The sequence below is a fragment of the Myotis daubentonii genome, chromosome 1 (genome assembly GCF_963259705.1).
Source record: "Myotis daubentonii chromosome 1, mMyoDau2.1, whole genome shotgun sequence".
NCBI classification, from domain to species: Eukaryota; Metazoa; Chordata; class Mammalia; order Chiroptera; family Vespertilionidae; genus Myotis; species Myotis daubentonii.
This window is the reverse complement of record NC_081840.1, coordinates 9,102,333-9,108,434: the sequence shown is the minus strand read 5'-3', so window position 1 is coordinate 9,108,434 and position 6,102 is coordinate 9,102,333. Positions and strand designations below refer to the sequence as shown.

Here is a 6,102-nt window from a genome sequence, read left to right as displayed (position 1 = left end):
GGGGGCCAAGGAGAGCAAGCCAGCCATGAGCTAGGGTCCTGGGCAGCCAGGAGCCTTGCGACCCACTCAGATTTTAGGTTGCTCTCTTTCCCACAGTACAGTTCCCAAGTCTTCAGAGAAATTGCCAAGCAAGAGACATCCCGGTTCTAGCTGGGCCTTGGAGAACCATGAGGGTGGACAAACAGAAGGCAGCCTGCACGGGCGATAATGAGATGATCGGAGGAGCTGACTGGAAGGGTGCTGACAAGGGGAGAGTTCCAGACTCACCAGGATGACTTGGTTGCCCTAGAAGACGGGTGATCAGAGAAAACACCTACCATTTGTGAAAGCATTCCTCCAAGATCCCCCTAATAGGTCAGATGGGAGAGCAGTTAAAAGCCGGCCTTTCTTCCATCTCTCAGGAGGGGGATGAGGGTAGTGGTTGGTGGAGGGTCTCACCACCCTTACCTCTGAGGGTGAAAGGGCCAGCTCTCAAGGGTGCCCCTAAAGGCTACATACCTGGGGGACATTCGTGGTACACTATTGTCCTGAAGGTATTGTGAAAATTTTAGCATAGCTAATGGTTTCACACCAGCCTCATCAGAGGAGAACAGGCAGCAAGTGTGACAGAGTGGGCCAAGCAGGGGACCGGGAGTCAGACAGCCCAGCCCTTCCACTAACCAGCCGTGTGACCACGGAGATGTGAATGATGCCCTCTGGGCCCCGGTTCCTCCCTGTAAAAGGGAAGGTTTGCACTAGACCCAGCGTCCGTTTATGCACCTTGGGTCCCTTTAGCAGTTTGATGAGGCTCATGGACCCCTTCTCAGAATAATGTTTTGAAGTACATGAGTAAGATTGAAATTACAAGGGAGATCGATTATATTGTCATACAATTATCAACACATTGAAAAAAACAACTCTGTTATATAGTAACATGTGCCACGCCAGCATGGCCAAGGGTGAACCTGAGGAGGGGTGGTAAAGGATTGAAGAAAAGACAGACAAGAGAATACAGCTGGGGCTCGGTGGATTTCCCGTGCCTGGATGAGGACACAAAAGACCCAGCCTGCAAGCCAATGCTTTATTTTATAGTCTGATTATAACAAGGGTAGATTAGCATGTATACAAATGTTCTTGTTTTGGCAACACTTGCTACACCTCCCACAGCCCATTAGCTACTTGGGAAGGAATTAGGGAGGGCTACAAGGTCAGGCTTAATTATGCTAGGAGAGCTCTGCCCTCCAAGCTGAGACTTGTTTGTGGCCCTGCCACAGGTCAGCCCGAGGCTTGACCCTAGAGCCGCTCCCTACAGTAACATCCGTGCTTCTTAATAAATGCAATGAAGAATGAGACCCTGCAGTGGGTCTAACACCGTCATTTTAAAGTCGTGATGAGCATGGACAACATGTCAGGGTGTCTCTGACAACTTTTATGTAAAAGGATTTGTGAGTTTTAGTGGAGACAATGTCACAGGTGCTGCCAATACCCTGTGGTTTATTGCCCACACTTGTCATGTGGAAAGGAAATGCTGCATTTCAGTCAAAGGTTAGTGCAAACAAAACATACCTTTTCCCTTTCCATTTCCCCGTTTTATCCCCAGACCCTGTTGTGGATAAATCGTGTCCCCTCAAATTCATATGTTCAAGCCCTAAACCCCAGTACCTCAAAGAGTGACTGTCTTTGGAAACAGGGTCTTTAAAGAGGTGATAAAGTTCAAATGAGGTCATCGGATGGACCCTAATCCAATCTGACTGTGTCCTTATAGGAAGAGGTCAGGGCACAGACACGCACAGAGGGAAGCAGGGAGAAGGCAGCCGTCTGCACGCCAAGGAGAGGAACCTCAGAAAAGGCCAGCCCTGCCGACACCTTGATTTTAGGCTTCCAGCCTCCAGGACCGGGAGAAAGCACATTTGCGTTGTGTGAGCCGCCCACACTGTGGTGCTCTGTGATGGCAGCCGAGTTGACTCATACAAACCTCCCGTCCATAGACCCCAGGCGAAGCACTCCAGACGGGACGATGTCCAAGGTGCCTTCGACCCGGCCCACGCCGACACCACGCTGGGAAACAAGGGCTCTGAGAATCAGATCAACGGGCGTATTCTTTGAGCCCCTGAGTCCCTGCAAAACAAGCCCAGATGGAGAGGAGGCCGCTCACTGAGCTCCAGGCCCCTCACGGCTGAGCGGTCTTACCTCTGAGTGTGCGGCGGGTGGCCCTGGGACCTCACAGTGGCTCTGAAGGAGTCTTTGGCCTGGAGGGCTTTCTGACTTTGATCCTGAGGCTCCCTGGATGGTGCCTCCAAAAGAAACAACGTGGTTTGAGAGCATTTCCTGTCGATTCCTGGTGAGAGGCTGAGGATGATTTCCCCAAATGCTCACGATTTTGCCAGCACCGTTGGGCCTGTGGGGTGGGTGGGGGGGGGGGGTACCACCCCTCAGCAGGGGACATTTGCCAGGTGGGTGGTGAGGACAGGTGGGAGCTTCCTGAAATTCCAGAGGAGCAGGGGAGTGGCTACAGGAGGAGGGGGCAGAGGAAGCAGAGGAAGGGAAGACAGAGGAGAAGGGGGTTATGAGAACAGAAGGAAGAGAGAAAAGGAAAGAAGAAGGGGAGAGGAAGGGAGAAGTGAAAGGCAGAAGAGAGAGAGAGAAAGGAAGAGAAGGAAGAAAAGGAGAGTGGGTGGGGAACAGGTAACTCTCCACCCTCAGGCAAGGCTGCCCTGGGCTCCTGGCCTCCCCAGGGACTGCCAGTGACAGGGACAATGAGGACTGGGAGGAGAGAGAGAGAGGACCCCTCCACCTCACACCAAGCACTCGCTTCCTAATGATTGCAGCCCCCGCTCATAGGTCAGCTGTTGCATCAGCAAGCTGTGACCGGGCACAAGACATTGCCCCTCAGAGCTCCAACTCCTCATTCTGGGGTGCAGGACAAGGAGGGGCCGCCTCTCAGCCTAATCTGTGTCTGTTTACGAGGGGGGCTGCCTCCATTCCAGCAGGGAGGCTGGCTGACCCCACGGTTGGCCCACGGCTCCTCCTCCCCAGAACCCCAGCCCTCTGCCTTCTCATGGAAAATCATTGGCATGGTTTATTTTCCTGATGCTGGTTTGTTTTTCAGTCCTGTCGGCCCAGATAGGATGCTTAATGCTTCCCCCGGGGAGCAGGGTGAAGCTGTTGCAATCTCGGAGGTAAATACCTAATTAGGATGCTTCTGAACAAAGTATTATTTACTTGGCATAATGGGTCTTGGGTCAGTGTGTAACCAGGAAGGTTATTATTTTCTCAAGAGAGGGAGATGGTTCCGGCAGGTCCTGTACTTAAATATGTCATTAGGTGCTGCTTAGAGCATCCGGGGCACCCACAGCTCACCCTTCCTTTATTTTGAAGAAACATGCCTATTGCAGCATGCACACCGCTGGGCCACTGGGATGAGGAGAGACAAGTTCTCATTCTAACTCTGTAGCTGAGGGAGGCGAAGCCAGACTCGGGGTTACCATCCAACTAAACCGGTAGCAATTAATGATTGAGAGCCATATAGGCCCATCGATTCAACCAAGAATCTGGTTGATACCAGCACAGTGCTCCGTGCTTTCATTTAATCCTCAGCACTGCCCTCCCAGGGGAGAGCATTATTCTTATTGTATGGATTATGCATTGGGCTCCGCGAAGGGACATGCCCAAAGTCACAAAATGAACAAATATGAACAAATATTTAAAAATCCACAAGATGATGGTGGATTACCGTGAAGAGAGCTTCCGGCCACAGCCTCCCTCTGAGAAGCGATGCTTAGGGAGACCCAACGCAGGAAGGGACAGAAACAAAACCACTGCAGGCATCTGAAGCCTCTGGAACCCAGCTGTGGCAAACACTCACACAACTCCTGAGAAGACTGAGGTTCACTCTGGAGGCCTCGTTACCTCAGTTCCTACTACCCAGCACACGCCGGCCTTCCCACAAGCAATCACCAGGCAGGAGAAAACAGAGTGAAGAGACGAAGCCATCATCAAAGCCAGACTCAGCTATGACACACATGGTGGACATCGGACAGAGCACGAACGTAATTGTGGCCGGTACACTGAAGGCTGTAATGGGAAAACATATAAGAACGTAGGGGTGATGTAAGCAGAGAGATGAAAACGCTAAGACAGAATGGAAAGGAAATGCTAGAAACCAAAATCATGTCATGTGGGGAAGCACAGGACTTGGTTGGAATGTCTGTAAGGAGGAATCTCTGAAAGGTCAGGGGCCTCTGGGCGGACCTTGCCAAAGGCAGCAGCTTGGCTTTTCCAAACAAGTCCGATCCCCCAGGGTATTTTGCTAGAATCTCAATGTTTAGTCTTTAAAGACCCGACCTTATAGAAGCATGTGCGTTCTCAAGGATGCTTACCCTGCTGATTGTATCTAGAGGTTAATTTCAGTTCAAGCTGTCCTGACAATAAAAACCTAAGGAGGCAGGCGGACAGGGCTACTGGGTGGCAATAGCCAAGTAGCGCCTTAGCTTCTCTTTCACAGAAACGTGTGTCAAAGCAACCCGTTCATCCGTCGGAGGTCAGCCCTGGCAAAGTGGTGCCCCTTTGTGAGGAGGAACCAGGGATGCAACGAAACGCGATGGAACCCTCGAAAACTAAGTAAGAGCAATGAAAGGAACTGCACAGTAAACCATTGGAGCCCGCTAGGGATTTCCAAGTTCGAGGGAATTGTTTCTCAACTATTCACTGTCTCTGTTATGCTTCTTAAGAATGTGAGTACGTTTTCCATTAGAAAAATAAGCCTATTTCTAAAAGTAAGGGGGAAAAAAGGTTTTCCCTGTGTTCACCTAGGAAGCAAAGGTTTTATATATATTATTAAAATAATTATATTATGTTAATTAGAAAGTTGATTACTTTAAATGAATAGATTTAATACTGTTTAATAATAATATACAAAAAAATAATAATAATATACAATATAATATATTTGACTACCTTCCCAGAGTTTAAATTTTAAGATTTGCTCTCTCTCCTTATGAAGAAAAATTTTATACTTAAGGTATATGGGAAGCTCTGTCAAATAAGGAAATAATCATTATATTCTATTTACATATGCATATTAAATAGATTCTAAGATGCTTTCAATCGCTTCTCGGCCTTTTGGCTAAGATCAAGTGTAGTATCTGTTCTTATCAGTTTAAGATGCTTTCATTTATAACTAATTGTTATAAGTTATCATATTGTGTTTTACAGAAAGGACAAGATTCCATGTCATTTATATTACTCTATAGAGTATCTAGATTTATAGAAATACTGGCAAGAAAAGAATCCTATAATTAAAGCAAATTTAATTATAGGATTGAATGAACCAAAAATAATTATAGTTTTGTTAATTATTATTCTCATGGCAATATGTTTGTTTGCATGAATCCAATAAGAATCTAATTTCTTCATAACAGGATATAAGTCAGTTTCCAATTGCAGTTTTATTAACCAAAACTTTACTGGGATATCATGTCTGAAAGCGAGACATGCCAGGCTGTGGATGTCACCAGAAAGCTCTAGGAATGAAGAGTGACATTGAAGCCGATAAGCCCCCTGGATAAATAGCCTGGTACCTTGCTTGGTCATGTAGTTCATGGCAGTCTTTTTAGGTAAGGAATGAAGGCTGCTTTCCTGAGAGATGACATGAAAGAAACCTCAAGACACCTGTAGGAACCTCAACTTGAGAAATGCACCCCCATTCTATAGGTATTGCAGGCGAAGCCGGATAGCAACTGTATAACTTGATTTCTTTGCACTAGAAGTAAACTTTCTATCTAACAGAGCACCTAAATTAATCTAAAAAGTAATCATATTATTTTAAATCTCAGAACACATATACTTACGTGTGAATAGGGGGTTACATTTTTCTTAAAGTTTTCTTCTCAAGGCCTGTGCGAAGTAATTAGGGAGGTGACTCAGCTGTGAATCCAGCAAGCAGAACCGATAAGCACCGTCAGACCGACCCACCAGGTGTCAACATCATCTCCTCAGCATCATCTCACCGCCTGACAATAGCTGGTGTCTACAGACGCCAGGCCTGCGCGTAGCTACATCCCTCACCTAGCCCCTTCCCCTTTATAATCCTGTCCCCTACACCTTGCTAAAAGGCAAGACTTA

At 47.5% G+C, this 6,102-nt stretch overlaps 1 pseudogene; it reads left to right on the top strand.

Annotated features, from left to right (window-relative positions):
• Positions 1-5,084: 5,084 nt before the first annotated feature.
• On the top strand, positions 5,085-5,210 carry LOC132222945 (U2 spliceosomal RNA; annotated as a pseudogene).
• The last annotated feature ends 892 nt before the right edge of the window (positions 5,211-6,102 follow it).